Raw genomic sequence first — 18,293 nt, 5'->3', positions numbered from 1 at the left:
GCAGTGGGCAGAGTAGGTGGAGGCATGGTGTTCCTGATCTGTGGATGCTCTAAACATTTCCTTCGTTTTGCATCCCTGTGAGACTCTACCTCACCTCTAAGAATGCCTAGATCTCCACCTACATGTTTAAAAAATTTCTCTGTGTGCCAAGACTCCGTCCTGAGTGTTTTATCATTCTTTCCTACTCTGTTTTATTTACAGAGAAATATAGCGTGCCTTCTTGACCTTTAGGAAATTCTGTTGGAATGTAACCAGTTTGGAAAATGACCTCTTCCTGCTATACTAAACTGGTCATATTTCTCTGAGTCAGGGCATGGCATCACTGATACAAGTCTGCACTCTTCTTTCAGAAAAGCACACTGTTTTTTATGTCAAACATGGCATCTGACCTAACATTGGGTCTACCCACATTGATGTCAAGATAGTAAACCATAGAACTTTCCGGTCTTTGGGGATCTCTGCCAGTTGTATGTATCCAGGAGCCCGAGATACAGCATTCATGAGATCCTCAGGTCAGATTTTCCTTGGTCTCTGTGTCAACCCAAGAGATAACAGCATGCTACAAATAAATGTAGGATGGAGTTTACCCCGTCTGGAGCCAGCTATCCAAAGGTTGAAACTTTACCTTATTCTATTGAACCTGGTATCTTATGTTTTCAACTGGATCTTTTGGTAGGAAGGCAATTTTCTGGGACTCTGTTGTGAGAAGTTCTGGAGTTGATGGGTACATTCACTTTTTTTGGTGACCTACCAGACGGAAGAGTCTTCATTTTAGTTGGAAACCTGAGATGATTTACTCTCTACTCTTTTGGCATTAACTGATGCAGTGAATGTTTCAGATACTTCGTTATCTTAGGGATACAAGGAGAGGTCTTCAAAGAATCTGTACCATAGTTAAAGATGCATAAATAGTGTGTGCTAAGAAGAATGTTTGTTGGTAGGAGCAAACTGCTGAAAATAATTAGTGGAATTTAGCTTTCAAGGAAGAGGGCAGAATGGGTCTTAATGCTTCATGTCATGACGTTTGAGTGCTGCCCATTTCAGAAAGCATTTGGCCTATGCAACGTGTTGTTAGAAATGTGATATCCCGTGACTTGATGCAGTGGACTAAAGGGAAAAAAAAACTACCATTTTGGAAGAAAAACATCAGTTAAACACCTGAACTTGCAAAAGCAAAACGAAGCAAACAAAACACAAAACCAACCAACCAACAACAACAAAAACCCTGTGAAAGTGCTGTTCTACTTCTTTGGGCATCATCTCTGGAAACCAAATTTCATAAGAAATATGAAAATGGGATAAAACTTTTGAGACAAGTTCTTATCTATTGGGCTTTTTCTTCATCTTAATTATCAGATCTCTATTATAAGGGATCCGAATACATCTCATCCACTAAATTTACTCATCTGACAACATGTAGGTTTGAAAGGTTAAAGCCGGCAAGAAGGGTTTTACAGTTTGAAGATCTATTAGTGTTTTCTGAGATTGGGATCACTCTTTTAAAAAAGTTTTTTCAAGGTAACAACTGGTATCACAGAAGGCTCCATATCACAAATAGCGATTCTAGACAGAGTAGTTCTTTAGCTGTACTTTCCCCCGCTTTATATTGTGTCCTATAGCATTTTATTGCCTAGGATGACGTTGTACTTGAAGAATGGCCACTGCTGAAGTGTATCCTCTACAATAAGATTTCCTTTAAATAGAAACATCATGGTTCCTCATCTTTTATTTCTAGCATCGACTTTGGAGGAGCTTTCATTCTTCCAGGAATGTCGGCCCAGCTGACTTTCTCATAGACCCTGAGCTTTATGATTTATGAAATCAGTGATTCTACTCATTATTATGTCACAGTAGGACTGGCTTCATACTAATTTTAGAAACTTTTCAGACCAGACAAGCCATCAATGGCCTGGTTTGCCTTTTAGAAGGTAAGAAATCAAAAGTATTCAGTTAATATTTCTAAAAAATCTTACTAATCTAGAAAACTAGAGATTTTTCTTGAAAACATGGTACAGAGATCCATACATTTAAAAATTCCCCGAATTAGGGGTGCCTGGGTGGCTCAGTCAGTCAGGCATCTGACTTCGGTTCAGGTCATGATCTCACAGTTTGTGAGTTTGAGCCCCGCGTCGGGCTCTGTGCTGACAGCTCAGAGCCCGGAGCCTGCTTCGGATTCTGTCTCCCTCTCTCTGCCCCACCCCTGCTTACGCTCTGTAAGCTTTCTGTCTCTCAAAAATGAATAAACATTAAAAATATTTTTTTGTTAAAAAAATAAAATTCCCCAGAATTAGAAGAAATAGCATGACAAATATGTTAAATATTCACTGTTAAGAATGCACCATAGGACCAACGTCCTGCCATCTCCAAATGGCACCTTCAGAATTTCTTTCAATTTAACGTTATTAACATTTTGCTGCTTTCATTGAGGCAAGATGAAGAAATGGTAAAGAAACTCAATGCAAGTAGATAAAAATGCTATACACGTTGTTAATTTTTTTGAAGTTGTCAGCTTTGTGCTCTATGAACTAAAGGAAGGATATGATCTCAGCCTGGGTAAAATATCTGTGAATCCATAGAATTGGAAATACTGGTACCTATAGTTTTGTCCATTCAATATATTAAATTTATTCTAAGCAAATACTCGGACATGTGCAAAGATTTAGCTATGAGTTGATAAGAAAAAAAAAGTCAAAGTAACCTAACATTTAGGTAGTCCAGAATTAGGAGAATAAGTAAATAATGGCACATGCCTAATAGAATCCTTGTAGCCAGTTGAAAAAATATTGCAGAGGAGCATTTAATGACATGATAAGATGCTCAACATGTACTAAGTGAAAAATACAGTTCACCAAATAGAATATATAGCATTAGTTTTCAACCCTTTTTGGGTAATCTACCTCTCTGGGAACCTGAGTAAATGTACCTTTACTCCAGGCTTCTTATCTCCTATCTCCTGTTTTCTCTGGCTACTGTTAATACCTTCTTGTTTTATCCTGGTTTTTTTTCCCCCCCAAGGTTTGATCTTAACAGTTTACCCACAAAACTTGGGTTTCTCTCTGGTTTGCAAGTTATGTAAATCATATAATACTGGACTTTGAAACTTTCCTCTAAATTTTATGTAAACAAAAAGTTTCATGCATAACTTGTTTAAGACAGGATTGACTATTCATTCAGATGATTCTAATGTTATTAGTGCTCATTTTTGATGGTCATTCATCCATCTATTCATTCTCACATATAAAACACTCAGCACAGAGCCTGGCACTTAGTAAAAAACATACAAGTGATAGTTGTTATTTTCACTCACATGCATTGACATATCCATTCAAGTACATTTTGAACAATTACTTTGAACATGGCTAGACAGCGGAGAATAATACAGATATGGTTCTGCTTTCTTACAACTTTTTATGTTTTTTTGAAAGAAGCAGACATCAATCAGCCACTGAAGACAAGAAGAGGACGGTCCTGGGGCACTCAACTTCTTCTAAGGTATCAGGGAAGCCAAGATGCTAAGGGTGAAATGAAATTGGATTAGAAGTTAGAGTGGACAGGAAGGAAACAGTGTTCTGAGTAGAGGGAACAGCATGTGCAGAGGGCCTGGAGTCAACACTTGACCCGGGTTCCTATAGGTTTTCATAATTTAGAAAAGGTATGCTCTTAGTCCTGGTCAATCAAGAAAGGTATAAATATAATTCCCCCAAAATGGACTCCATTCTGTTTTCAAAGTTTGCCTTCTTTACTTCTATTTAGAAACCAGAAGATGAATGTCTGTTGCAATTATGGTGAACTTCCCAATAGTTCCAGGGATATGTAGGATGTATTGTGGGAAGTAAGCCAGCAAGGTTTCAACTACAAATCTCAAATTTGAACACCTGGCTCTAATTTTTCCTGGAAATTTTAACAGTGTTGTCTCAAAATGTTTGAAAAAAATTAAATTAAATTCAGAGTTCTGTGTTCATAAGCTCCTCCATATTCTTAATCTTTCATATATATTATTTTGGTATTAAGTGGGATTAATTGAGACTGGGGTAACATTTGACCACTGTTATTTTGCTGGGACGGGGGGCAATAAAAGGTTCTGCTGGTATACAGACAGATAATCTGATGTGCTTCCTTTAAAGCCTATTTGAACATATAAGTAGATGCAAGATCACCAGGAATTACAGGTATGGTAGATTATTTTGTAGGTACACTTGATTGGACTGAAACTTCTTATCAAGTTTCAGTTATATCAAATTTTGCAGCAGCCTTGAATCCATGCAACCAGACTTGCTGGAAGAGAAAGTTCAGTGTAAGTTCAGAGGCAAAAGATGTGACAGAACCACTTTGTAAGCATGAAAGATTGAAAGAAACATTATTTCCCCATATTTAAGCATTACTGCTCTCCCTCTTCCTATATAACATCATGTAAGATAATATTGCCAACAAATGCCCAAATAGATGCTGAATTATTTATAAGAACAAGCTACTGATGTGGATTGGAAAGAAGAAATAACAAAGCAAGAAATAGTAATGTTATTGCGACTGATCAAGTAAAAGGACATAAGCAAATGTGAGTGAACAATATCTCTGGAGATTTACACCCACAGGAAAGCTGTATGCTGTCACTTGGTTCATGTAGATCCTTGCTTGAGAATAGAAACAACACCTGGGGAATTAGCTGTACTGTATTATTTAACATTTTATTTATAACTTTTCAGCAATTTCCATAACCAGCATTATTTAGTCACAGATGTCTTTGCAATCAGGATCATAGGCTTTGACAGCCATATTTTTTAAGAGAGATGATTTGTAGTATCTCTCTGATGTTTGACAATTTGGAATCATCTGGTCCTTGCCTATTCACTATTGTGTTTTTATAACAGACTACGTCAGCAGGGGCAATTAGAAGATTTAGAAGCTCTATTCTAGCGCTGTTTTCAAAAGAAATGTCTAAAGACTCTCTGTTTCTAAAGACTTTATTGTTCTGTTTTTTCAGATGTTAGTGGCCAAGATAGTGTTTAGATTTTGGCCATAAGCCAAGAGGAAATCTCAGTGATTACTACTGGGCTTGGGGTACAGAGAAGCCAAAAGTCTTAAGAGGGTTCTTTCTCTTCTCAGAAAGTTATTTTAGGATAGAGATGTGCTCCCCAAACCTTCCTGATGAACCATATCTACTAAATCCTTCAAGTTTTTAAGACTGAATCAGAGTCCTTTATCAGGTAGCAAAACCATATTTAAATTAAATCATAGCTTTAAAAATTAAAATATCTGTAATTCTGACATCCTCATTAGGATTTAGAAGGCACACAATGTACCTTGCAATGTATTTTTCTCCATGTGGGTAGGGACTTTTTCATGAAGTTAGATTCATCTTTTTATTTTTTCTCTTTCATTCTCAGTGATTAGAACTGTGCCTGGCACACAGTAGGTGCTCTATAAGTATGAATGATTGAATGAATGAATGAATTTAAGCAATTAAAGTAAACCAGAGCAGAAACTCTAGTATAACCTATACATATAGACCTTAGTAGTTCAGAACCATAAAATTAAGTCACATTTAATACCCACTTTATGATGACTTTGAGCCTCTACCTGACACTGTAGGAAGTTAACTTCCATCAAATATGCTCATCAAATATGCCCAGGTATTTCTTGGAGGTCTTGAAGGTGAGAACTCATGTGTATTCAGAGATATGGAACCTATAGCTTCTTCTCTAGCTAGGCTGCCTGAGGCATTGGGAGAGAGGTTTTCCTCTTCCTGTTTTCCTATTTGCCACTCTATCCCCAGCCTGACCCTTAACTCCCCATAGCACAGCTGGCACTAAGCCACAATTTGGGGTAAGACTTGTTTAGAAGATTAGCACAGGGGAGATGCAAATTGGTGGATATCTCAATGATTGATGCTCTTAGAGCCCAGCAGACCTGAATCAGCCTCATGAGACTTGGTGGTGTTCAACCTGTCTCCATGTGGCAAGGGCAGGCTCATCCCCGCTGCTGGGAATCCCTTGAGCTTGTCTTCACTACTTGAAATCCAAGGCTAGGAGAGAAGGAAGCCTTCTCATTCCTAACTGAGATATAAGGCCATCCTTCCAAGTCCCCATTTTCTGTCCCAAGGGCTGTCTTCTCCCAGGATGACTGGCAATGGGAACGTTTGCTCATTTTAGGAAAACTCCATCCTCTACTCATGGCTGTCTCCCATAGAGGCACAAAGCCAGCATATACCCATACAAAGCTTTAACCCAACTCAATTGCATAATAGAACTCTTAGTTTATGTTGAAAACCTCCAGCTAATATATGTAAAGTTAAGGCTTTTCCGTGGGCTTCAACAGACACACAGTGTGAGTATTTGTTTTATATTTGTGTAACTAAATACCCCAGAGTATTTTTCCCCCAAAAAAGGAATAGTCTGCCCCAAGGATAAATTAATGTCTCTTTTTTTTTTGAAAAAAAAAATCTTTTGCAAATTTTAAATAAAAAATTTTTTTTTCTAGTTCCTAGTCATTACATTTCCTAGGAATGATTTTCAGCCAGGACACGATCTTTCAATTAAAGCACGCTGGGCTAAATGCAGTGGAGTATCCTGCAGCAGAAAAAGGATATTAGTGGAAGAACTGGTGATGTCCAAACAAAGTCTGTGGCTGAGTTAATAATATTGCACCAGTGTTAATTTCTTAGTTTTGACAAATGTACCAAGATTAATTAAGATGTTAATATTAGGGGAAACTGGATGAAGGGTATATAGGACCTATTTGTACTATTTTACAACTTTTCTGTAAATCTAAAAGTATTCCATTATTCCAAAGTAAAAAAGTTTATGAAAGCATAAAACAAGTCAGGGCATAGATTTCAGGCACCAGAATATAACCAGCTATTATAGCTGATTGTTCAATTTAATGTTAATCTTAGAAACTAAAACAGGGGAGGGGGTAAATTGCATGGTTCTTGTAAGAAAAAAAAAAAGATGCAGTATATTCATTTGAAGATATGAAATTTTCCAGCTCAGGATTTCAGGAGTCTGCTGCATGAGTGCTTATGTAAGAAATAATGAGTAACTTAAAGGATAAAGTATTCAACTACTGTTTAATGAAAGAAAATAAATGATCCTAAGTAGACATTTAAAATATTGTGCCTCACAAATCTCAGGTGCATAACTTAAAAAAAATTCAGCAATTTTTTTGGGGGGTGGGGAAGCAACTAAACTTCTATGTCCCAGGTATATGATTTTCTAATGATCTTACTTAAAGAAGTTAACAATATTGGAAGTTAAGATTATTGCTTGGAGAACCTGAGTGAGCCAATATATCCTTTAGGCTCTGTCTCTTAATTAAAAGGTGCCACAATGTTTTACCAGGGATGGGTCATAATACCATTGATTATTTTTAGAGATAGGCAATCAAACTGATAAAGATGTATTAACTTGGGAGTCTTAAGGTGTCTTTCATCCTAAGACAGCCTACATGAGGCCTATAAGAAGAACCTGTGTTTACTTTTATCCCCAAATCTTTGAATCTGCTCAAATAATTCAATAAATATATGATGAGATGGTAAGAGGTAAGAGATGGTTTGGGTTGGAACATTTTTATGAGTAACTTAGCAGTCAACCACTAGTTGACTAGTCAACAAACTAACATTTTAGCATGTTCCTGAAGAGTTACCCCCTCTAAGTAAAAGTGCAGCCTGTATGTTCTTTACAAGGCTCAATAACTCCTTTGAGGTGGAGAATGCTAGCTGTCTTCCTCCATCTGTGCTCCCGTTTGTTGGCCTCCTGTAGAATAGGCAGGTTTTCCAACTGAGCTCTTATCAATGGACTATGGGAGCAAGCTATATGGGCAACCTCCACCCCCTTTGCTTCAGCGGAATCTCTCTCTGGACTGCTCTCTTTCCCCTCCTGGATGGCCGGAACAGAGCAGCCTCGGAAGCCGCATGTTGAAGATGGGAGAGGTGCTGTCAGCCCAGGGCCCGGGAAGACTGTGTGGAGCAGAGCTGTCTCCCAATGGAGACCCAGTCACCTTAGACTGAAACATCAGAGAGATGATCTTCCATATTCTCTCTCATGTAGTGGGTCTGATGTTATAGCCACTTAGCCTACCTTGTCTGATAACACCTTCAACAAACAGGAATTCTGGAGAAATGTGTTAGGGAGTATGACTTGGACCTATGACTTCCCATCTCTGACCCTGAATCTCTGCCTTGGGACTCATGAAGTCACGTGTGCCTTCAAGCACAGGACTAGACCTGCCGCACAGATTCTAACCCGTAACCGGGCCAGCTGGGTAGGTCAAAGTTCCTCTCACTCACCCAGCCAGGGCTGAACAGGGAGGGAAGGAAAAGGGTTATCCTTCCTTTGCGAGAACCCCTTTCTAGTTTTCCTGCCAAACGGAGATGTGAAGCACAGGGGTAGGCAGGAAGAATCTGAACTCTATGAGGCAGAGACTGTTTCTCCTATTATGAGACCCAATCATCCCACCATCCATAGGAGTGTGGCTCAGTAAATTCAAGCTCTGACCAACCAAATCTGCCATTCCTCCCCTGGATAGCAACAGCAAGTCGGCGGGGACAGAAGTTGGAGGTTCTCTTTCCTTCATTCCTAGGAAGGGAGGAGAGTGGAAGTTCTATGTAAAAATGTTCCTGCTACTCAAACAAGCCAGCTATTCAATGTGCTGCCTTGGCTGCTCTGTTGCACAAGCCGTGGAGGCAGCACCCACATCAATATTGGAGAATGTTTGCCAAATAGGATGATTTTCGTTTCAGTATTTGGTAACACCGGCCTTTTGGGGCCACACCCTTTGGGAGAAGACACAGGAGCCTTGGGTAGTAGATGGAAAGGTAATGAACCCCCTCCCCCACACCATGCAGCGGAATCATTGCCTTGGGCACTCCCCTCCTGTTCCTTCTGGGGGTGGGGTCCTGGCTCACTCACAGAACAGGCCCCTAACATTTAAAGGGGCTCAGACAAAAACATCAATGGAGTTATTTACATGTTTTAAATCAAGAAAACAAATTATAAAATACGTGCTATTCTTTGACCCACAAATTGAAACACGAAAAAAAGCGAGACGATTGTCTCGCGGCTCTACTGCAAAACAGGACCTTGTTAGGCAATAATCTATCCCATTCGTGCTGAGGAGAAACACGGGGCAATTGTCCTCTTCTCTTGCCTGCTGAGTGCTTTAGCTGCTCAAATCCCACCCACCCTTGGAAGCAGTGCTCCTTTATGACGTCCACAGCAGCAGAAGCCACAATCAACGACGACATTTGGAGGCCAGGCCAGAGATGTGGGGAGATGTGTCCCTGGGGCCTGAACAAAGTCAGTCAGGAAAGCAGATGTTTAGGGGGAGGGTCTCAGAGCACCACAGCTGAGACCCAGACCCTGAGCGACAAAGCGGCCATGTGTTCTTTAAAATTTTCTTCTTTGTGTTTGTGTCCTGTGGAGCCCTCCAAAGCATGGTCCTCCTTTGCCTGCACCTAAGGACGGTAGTATGTCTTGTAGATTCTCCTTGGAAGCCATTCAGGTTTTCTTGCCATTGTCACTGGGGCCACTCCTGCTCTGCTGTCTGCAGACTTCATCTGCTGCTCTGAGGGTGAGTGTTCTTTCTCACGATTCCTTCATTAGCATCCTGAAGAGACAGACTTATTCTATTTCCTAAGAGACCTCCCTCTGGGGAACAAGAGACAGGAGCCCTCGAGTTGGCTCAGAGGATATCTGGCTAGCATTCTCCTGTGTATTATCTGAAAGCACCCTTCCACACCACCAGTCAGCCAGGGCCCCTGGGCAGAATTCAGGCATCTGGGGCTTTGACTCCCATCCCCAGGCTCCCTTCAGTTCCAAAGTTTCCTTTTGCATTCTTTTCCCTCGGGGCTCACTGACTCCTCCGGCAAATTAACAGGGCTTCCGCTCTCCACCCAAATAACCAAATGCCTCAGCTGGGCCTTTGTGTCAGCACTGCCCCTGCCCTCACCCCTATTGCCACAGTTTATGCTCAGCTGTACCTTCCAGCAATAGTCAGACGACAGGTCCAACAGCTTCATTCTATCCCAAGTTCCTAACAATAAACTCCCATGAGCACCAGGGAAGACTTTTGTCCTATTCCCGAAGGCTGGAGGGCATCCATCAAACTCACCTGATATCCGTGCCAAATACGTTACCCAGATGGTCTGAAGGGAGAAGGGCTAGCATACAGCCTGTTTTATATCATTTGAAATTGGGGTTTCATCTGTCAAAAGACTATTCCAACCCACTTCAAGTTTGGCCATCTGCATTTAAACAGGATTTATAGCCTGAAATCTACACCATCATTATACAGGTAGTTTTTATGGACTCACAGGTTAGCAGAAGACCTGTGGAGTCAAAGATGAGTGAGTCAAAGATGACGCTGTCCTTAACCATAGTTTTGGTGCAATGAGGCAGTGTTGCAGCAGTCAGAAGAGAAACACTGAGCCTAAATCTAATATTTGATATCAGTGGATTGAGAGGCTTTGTCCTTGAGTATGTTGACAAGAAAACTGACATTCGGTTTTGAGGGAAATGTAGCAGACTTGTCTCAAAACTTGGGGAGGTAAGTTGTCTCCTTTTCGAAGATGGGATTGTGCGCACTTTGGTTCTCAGGAAAGAATCGTGCATAATTAATTAGGATAGTTCAGCAAGGATTAAGAGATCCAGTTAGAAAGTTAACATTCCCATTTGGGGCATCTCTTGGTCCATTTGTTTATGTATTTTACTTTTAAAATAATAACCGAGTATTTGTTACGTCCAGGCACTATATTAGGCCCTGCCGCAATATTTACTCCTCACCCAAAACTTCTATAAATTAAATATGCTTGTAATTCACTTTACGGATGACAGAACTGAAGGGAGCTGAAGGGAGGAAAGGATAAATAATCTGCCAAAAAGCTCACAATTAGCAAATCTCAGCGCTGGTTCCAGGATCCTTTCCTCTAGATCATACTATCTTCTTACAGTATGCCATGGCAAATATGCCAGTGCCTAATGTTTGGTCCAAATAATAAATGCTAAGGGCATTCAGGTCTACCATGGTTAAGGGTAGCTTCACTGCAAAGGTGAGAGCTGTTACTGCTTGAAAAATATAGAAATGAACTGATGGTCCTGATATTAGGCAATGCAGTTAAACCACCTTTAAATACAGAGAAATAGCCACTTCTCAGGCTAAATAGCCAGAAAGTTTAGCCTGGGTAGAAATTTCCCAGGACTATGGCAGAATGCCAGACCCTATAGCATATTGGCTTCATGTTTTCTGTAAAGTCAGGCTTGATTTAAAAAAAAAAAAAAAAGTTCAGGGAGCGCCTGGGTGGCTCAGTTGGTTAAGCGTCTGACTTTGGCTCAGGTCATGATCTCACCATTTGTGGGTTCAAGCCCACACTGGGCTCTGTGCTGACAGCTCGGAGCCTGGAGCCTGCTTCAGATTCTGTGCGGGTCTCTCTCTCTCTGCCCCTCCCTTGCTCACATTCTGTCTCTCTCTCTCTCAAAAATAAATAAACGTTAAAAAATTTTTTTAAATTCAGGAATCTGTAACAGGTTTTTCATTTCTCCCTGTTTAGGTAGAAATTTGCTTCTAAGGAAAAATACTGGAAGGAATAAAATGCAGCCAAGAGGGGTCGTCGCTTTAACACACGCCTGCTCTTTCCTTCCCATCAGGTCAGAAGTCTCCCTGAAACATTCCAGGCCCCCCAGTTCCGTTTGCTTTTGGTGCCCACCCTTGATGCCCTCACTATGTGGAGAGAGCTCACCATCCTGTGTTCTCAGTGTAATGAAACATCTCACTTGTGAGTTTTATGTCAACAAGGGAGTGATTATAGAACAATATGTGTTCTGCAACCTTTAGCAACATGAACCTTTATGAGCACAGCATTGGCATTTCCTTTTCTGTCAAAGTTGAGATAAATTTATGGCATGACATGGAGGAGGGATGGCATTGCCTTTGAGATGAGAAGCAGGACTGTAGGCCTGGCCCCCTCAGGACATCCACACACCTGCCTCGATATCCATACAAAGATACTTGGGAGGATGCGTAGTTTCACGAAAGGTTGGTTTTTGTTTTTTTTAATGATTCCTTATGTCCACCTCCTTGTGTCGCCTTGTGTCTTCCATGTTTATTTATATCACATTAATTAATCTTATTAAAGAGAGGAGGTGTAGTGTAATAGTTAAGAACAAAGGCTTTGGCCGGGGTGCCTCGGTGGCTCAGTTGGTTAAGGGTTCAATTCTTGATCTCAGTTCAGGTCTTGATTTCAGGGTCTTGATCTCAGGGTTGTGAGTTCAAGTCCCATGCTGGGCTCCATGCTGGGTGTGGAGACTTAAAAAAAAAAAAAAGAAGAAGATTTTGGAAGCAAATGGTTCAGCCTTATCATTTTCTAATTGTATGACCTTGGGCAAATCATTTAGTTTCTCTGAGGTCACTTTATATAATGGTGGGAGGAGGGAGGAGGGGAAATTCCTCTTATTGAGGGCTGCTGAGAGGCTTAAATATAAAACTTTATGAAAGTATGTAGCAAAATGCCTGCCATGATGTCACATGCTCAAGAAGGGATAGCTACTATTATTCCTGATTTTGTCTTTCATGTTCTAGTTTCCTGGTGAAAGGGCTGTACTTTTTTTTTGTCTTCAGCAGGTGCCCAACAAGATTGTTGACGATGTCTGTGTCTACACCAGCATTTCTCGATCACCAGTCCCGGCCATGGAAGCAACATATTCCTGCCTTAGGTTTATTTCTCTCCCTTCTCTGCTTCTGGATCGTCTCTCCCATCTCCTCACCCATCTCCTCCTCCACCACTTACCACCTGCTATCAGAATCAGGGTGGAAAATGTGGGCACAGGACCATGAGTTTTTTAGTATAGTTTTAACAAAAACACAAAATTCCACATAATGCCATAACATTAGGTGGCTTCTCTTTAAAAAAAAAAAAAAAAAAACAGAAACACAACCCAAAACTATTGTGTAGAACAGAACACATATCATTTGGTGATTGGATTTTTCTGTTTTTTTTTCTACCAGTCATGCAATGTACACTTAATACAACTCTGAGACTCTTTGAGTACAAACTAGCAAGAGTTGAAACATTTTACAGACTAACAATTCCATTTAAATCCTTGTTTTTATCTGAGTGGGTAAAGAGATAGTATAGCTGAAGAGTACCAAGTAAAGGGGTGGGGTAGGTCATCGCCAGTGGGGTATCATATCATTGTTCAGTCGACATGGCCTTAGCCACACTTCCTGATTCACTGGGAAGTGTTCCTTGTGCATCATTTTTGCTCTTGGCCAGCATGCCCCATCAACCTAGTGGCCCCTCTTCCCATCCCAGGGAATTAATGGGCTCCTGGCACTTATTAGAAGAGTAGCAGATCTGGAAAAGGAAACCAAACGCAGTAGAGAAGGCAGAACACAGTTTGGGGAGTCTCTGGCAAATCTGAGTTCAGGTCTGAACTTTAATACGTGCTGGCTGTGAGGCTTTGAGGAACTCATTTAGTTTCCTGAGTTTACTTTATCCGTAAAACAGTGCTTCTTTTCTTCACAATCAGACATTTGTCAGGTATTTACTAAGTGCCAGGCACTGTTCTAGTGCCCACTTCCAGGGAAGGGGGGTTAGGGGCTGGGGGTTAATGGCGTGGGTACAAAGATTTTAAAATAGGTCAGAAAAGGATTCACTGAGAAGGGGACATCTGAGGTGAACACTTGAAGGAAGTGAGACAGTGAGCCATGAGGGTATCTGGGGTGGGGAGAACGTTCCAAATAAAGAAATAGCTAGTTCAAAGGCCCTAAGGCAGGAGGGATCCTGGTGCACTGGAAGAACAGCAAGGAGACCAGTAGGGCTGGAGCAGGTGAGCAGAGCAGACAATAGCAGCAGATGGGGGCAGAGGGGAGCAAGAGGGAGCTAAGCTGTGTTCAGCCTCGTAGGCCGTGGGGAGAACTTAGGTATTTTTTTTTTTAATGTTTATTTACTTTTTGAGAGAGTGACAGAGACAGAGTGGGGGACAGGGAGGGGCAAAGCAGGCTCCAGGCTCTGAGCTGTCAGCACAGAGCCCGATGAGGGGCTCGAACCCACGAACTGCAAGATCACGACCTGAGCCGAAGTCAGACGCTTAGCTGACTGAGCCACCCAGGCGCCCTGGGTTTTTACTTTAGAGAGGATGGGGAGTCACTGGAGGGTTGTCAGCCTAGGACTTGTGTTTTGGAAGAGTCGTTCAGGCTGCTGCGTTGAGAACAGAATGTAGGTGGGCAAGGCCAGGAAGCAGGGACATGGGTTAGGAGGAAGAGACGATGGTTTGGACCAGGGTATGGCTGTGGACGTGGGGTGGAGGATGGTTCGATTCTGGACATTTCTTGAAAGTGGCATTAACAGGGTTTGCTGATGAACTGGATTGAGTGTGAGAAAAAGAGAATAGTCAAGGAGGCCTGTGAGGTTTTTGGTCTGAGAAATTAGAAGAGTTGTGTGGCCATTAGCTGAGATAGTTTCGGCTGGGGGAGGAACAGGTTCGGGATGGGAGGAGGAAATGGAGAATTTAGTGGTAACACTAGTATCTGCCCTGCCTCTCTCATGGATTAAATGTGATGACTTATGTGTGATTTACCCTCCAAATCTGCCTACTGCTGCTAGTATTCAAGTGCTCTTTCCCTTCCTATTCAGAAGTGGTCTGTTCTATGGGTAGTCCCCTCTCTTTCATGCTTAAGTGGCTCGAGTCGGTGGTGGGCGAGGGGTTCCTAGCACATGGACTCTTGGATCTGACAGGTATTATCGGAGCTATATTTAGGTGGATATTTTAAGATAGGTCCTCCAACCGTGACTCAAGTATGACTTAACAGTTAATACTTTTATTTCTCCCTAGCAGAATATTGTTTCTAATTTTTCTTTCATATAGCAACTGATGTTGCCATGCAGATCTCTTGGTTGCTATGAGATGGTAACATTACTCTGCCCCGTGATTGGCCGGGGCCTCCTATGCTGTGTGGTTCTCACTCAGGCGACTGACACTGAGCTGTTACTATGGTGAACTTTACAATTTCCTTTGATTGGTGGATTTCAGAAATAGGTCATCAGTGGAATTCATTATATTCTGTAAGGAAAAATGAAAAATAAATATCATAACTTTTCCCTGTTACCAACATGAAGGAAACGCTACACTTAAAGACATAATGAATCTCTGTTGGAGACATACAGACCTTCTGAGAATTGAAGGGTGATGATGATCCTGTGTTAAATTTGGGTGGAAAATATTTTCCCTCTGGATTGGAGTTGATTATTCAGAGTTCGAGGCATCAGGCTCATCAGAGTTGGGGGGGAGGGTGTGTATGGACCGAAATGTAAACTGCCCTCTCTCTGTGAGATTAGGGGTGATGCTGGTGGTCTGGGGGTGGAAGGTGGGAGCAACGTGCTCATTAAATGCAGCATTTTAGGACTAAGTGTTCTCGAGGTATTAGGAGGGTGCTAAGATTTGAGTTATCAAACTCCCTCTAGAGAGGAAAGCCACTGAGGGCTTCTGGCTTGACACAGGGTTCCAAGAGTCCAGGCAAGCTTGTGGAAGCTGAGCCCTCCTCTCTCCCACCCCCTCCCCTGCCTCACACAGGTGGGTAGGCAGATCCTGGGGAGGCAGCCCTTGCTCATCTCTAACCTCAATTAATGGGAAAAGGGAGTGGAAGTATTAGTTTTAACCCTTCTAATTTTGTAACCTAACTCTAGTCTCTAGAAGAAAAAGTGGGAGAAAGATGGAAGAAGAACTTGGGAGGAGGGATGAACCATTTAAAGTGCATCAGATCTGGGGCACCTGGGTAGCTCAGTCAGTTAAGGGTCTGACTCTTGATCTCGGCTCAGGTCATGATGCACGATCCGTGAGACTGAGCCTCAAATCGGCACTGCGCTGACACTGGGGAGCCTGCTTGGGATTCTGTCTCCCCCTCTCGCTGCCCCTCCCCTCCTCTCTAAATAAATAAATAAACAGTAAAGAAATAAAGCGCATCAGATCTACCTTTCTCTAATACTTGACTAACAGGTCCTGTTTGGAGGGATGGGTGGGGTGGGGGAGGAGGCTGTACTCAAGGCAGAGTAGGTAAAAGATTGGGGTGGTGGGGCTCATATTGGACACCCAGAGCAGATCATTTCTAACAGCCCCCTTCCTATAGGACAAAATTATTTTTAGCGGTAATCGCACAGTGAAACCAATAATAATAATGGTCAGAAAAGAAATGTTCTTTTATGAAATGTATTCTGTCATTTAAAAAATTAAAAATAAATATCCCATAAAAGGAAGAGAATCTGGGGGTAATACTTTTAATGTCATTAACGTATTGTTTTGAAGACAGAGATGAAAACTTAGACCTATTTATTGGTCTTTCACAGTGATGAATAGTAATTTTGTAGTTTCTGTTTTCGCCATTAACTTCTGCAACTTTGTCAGCGACTTTGTCAAACTTGTTTTTCTTCCCATATTCATGAAGTGTCAATCTGTCTTTGATCAAAGAACACTTTTTATTAATTTTAATTTTAATCTTGAAAGGCTTCTTTCATATGAAGAAACATATTAAATCAATAGGAAAAGTCTTAAACATAAGGAGGTGTTTGGCAGAAATGCATAAAACTCCCATTGCACGATAAATCCCAGAAAATTTAAACAGTAAAAAACTCCAAGCGGTGACATAGAAGGGCAACTGAAATAACTCAAGTTCTGTTTGTCTTTACAATTACTATGCTATCGTTATTTATCTTGAATCAATTGTTTGAACACGAGAATATGTACCAGGAGAGGTGGGAGACTTGTGCCCAGAGCAAGCTCTATTATGTACTTACCCTCAAAATACATGCATGGAGTTGGGTCTCTGAATCAGGTTCCATGTAGAAGATGTTTACTAAAGGAGAAGCAATAAAAAAATGTGCTACATTGAAGTTTACATGTATATTATTAAAACCCAGCAGCAATTGCTACAATTGTTTAGAACCTAGCTCAACAAAAGATCTCTTTTCGGTTGGGGGAGAGCAGAGTATTACTGACATTGTTTAGATTTGCTTGCCATGGTGATAATAGAAAGCAGACTGGCTTTTTAGTTGGTTTATTATTGTTTTTTAAGTCCCCCTCTAGGCCATGCAACCCTGGGTTGCCTGCCCCTGGCCCGATGCTCAAGCAGAATCCGTATGATTATGTCTTGCTGGCGGCTGGAGGGTGTAGTAAAGGGCGATAATGCTAGAGTTTGAAGGAATGACAGAGAAACACTGAGATGCAGTGGGTCAGCAAATATCTGGTAAATCCTCTGGCCCTGGCACCACCAGATGGGTTTTCTTCTCTTCTTACTCTCATAATAAAAGGAAACAAACAAACAAAAACAATCACGCATCATTAGCGAAGTGTCCTTTCCCATTAAAACATTAGTGATTCCTGAGGCTTTGGGTGCTATTTGCGCCAGCTCTGGGGGGAGTAACATTTCCACCTGACTTTTTGCCATTTTATTCAGTTCCATGGCATTGTTCTTTGTTTCATTTTGTTTTTAGTATGATTTTTTTAATTTATTTTTTAATTTACATCCAAGTTAGTTGGCATGTAGTGCAATAATGATTTCAGGAGTAGATTCCAGTGATCTGTCCCATATGTATAATACTCAGTCTCATCCCAACAAGTGTCTTCCTTAATGCCCCTGACCCATTTAGCCCATCCCTCCACCCAAAGCCCCTCCAGCAACCCTCAGTTTGTTCTCTGTATTTAAGTCTCCTATGTTTTGTCCCCCTCCCTGTTTTTATATTATTTATGCTTCCTTTCCTTTATGTTCATCTGTTTTGTATCTTAAATTCCACATATGAGTGAAGTCATATGATACTTGTCTTTCTCTGACTAACTTCTCTTAGCATAATACCCTCTAGTTCCATCCACGTAGTTGCAAATGGCAAGATTTCATTCTTTTTGATCTGCGGCATTGTTTTTGACCCTTAATTTCATTTTGCACTGCACTCAGCACCGAGTTCATCTTTACCAATAAAACATGTGACATGCTTTGCTGAATCTTCAGAACCAGTTTAGTCACAAGGGCAATGGGTTGCAGAAACCATCGTTATGAGGGCTAGAATGATTGGTAGAGGAAGGAGAAAGAAAGTGCAGCAGAATGAGGACTTACCCTTCCAGGTTTATTTATGTATGACACTCCCTTTTCTTCTTGTCACCTCATCAGATATTTAGATCCATCCTTGTAGTAATAGATGGTCTCCGGGGTAGGGCGATTTAAAAGCTCTGGTGCCTGGAATTCTACCATTAGTTCTGTATATTCCTTTAGGTTAAATATTGTTTGCTCTCCTGGGGCCTCTGGGAAGCAAGGAC

The 18,293-nt window shown here is 41.3% G+C and overlaps 1 long non-coding RNA gene across 2 annotated transcripts; it reads left to right on the top strand.

The window, feature by feature from the left end:
- The first annotated feature begins 1,858 nt into the window (after positions 1–1,858).
- On the top strand, positions 1,859–13,267 carry LOC131485023 (uncharacterized). Of its 2 annotated transcripts, none has more exons than XR_009248584.1 (4): positions 1,859–1,928; positions 3,426–3,492; positions 11,543–11,639; positions 12,613–13,267. It is a non-coding gene; the product is annotated as an uncharacterized LOC131485023 (long non-coding RNA). The 2 variants fall into 2 exon arrangements; XR_009248585.1 differs by having other exon boundaries at positions 12,610–13,267.
- Positions 13,268–18,293: the final 5,026 nt, after the last annotated feature.

This window comes from Neofelis nebulosa, chromosome 9 (assembly GCF_028018385.1).
Source record: "Neofelis nebulosa isolate mNeoNeb1 chromosome 9, mNeoNeb1.pri, whole genome shotgun sequence".
Lineage (NCBI taxonomy): Eukaryota > Metazoa > Chordata > Mammalia > Carnivora > Felidae > Neofelis > Neofelis nebulosa.
This window is presented reverse-complemented; position numbering and strand designations above follow the sequence as displayed.